Source organism: Buceros rhinoceros, unplaced genomic scaffold, assembly GCF_000710305.1.
Source record: "Buceros rhinoceros silvestris isolate BGI_N320 unplaced genomic scaffold, ASM71030v1 scaffold30685, whole genome shotgun sequence".
In the NCBI taxonomy this organism is placed as follows: Eukaryota; Metazoa; Chordata; class Aves; order Bucerotiformes; family Bucerotidae; genus Buceros; species Buceros rhinoceros.
The window spans coordinates 25911-26214 of record NW_010413904.1 but is presented as its reverse complement, the minus strand read 5'-3'; positions in this window follow the sequence as shown (position 1 = coordinate 26214).

Genomic DNA, 304 nt, shown 5'->3' with positions numbered 1-304 from the left:
ATAACACACACCCGCAGCTTTGCGGGGCGGCTGGCCTGGCCACAGAGCCTGCTCACCGCCAACTGCCTCCAGGCTGCTCTCCACCCTGACGAAGCCACTTCTCTTTTCCCTTGGGGTGCACACAAGGGCTGTTGCAGGGCCAGGAGCCAGGGGGGATGTGTCACGCTATCCCCTAAGCATGGGCTCCCAGGTTCAGGTGTGCCTGTAGCTCACCAGAGACCCGCAGATGCCATCAGCTGTACTGGGGCCCCAGTAAAGCCACCACCAGGCCAGCGCAAGAGGAAACCGGAGCAGGAGGAACGCA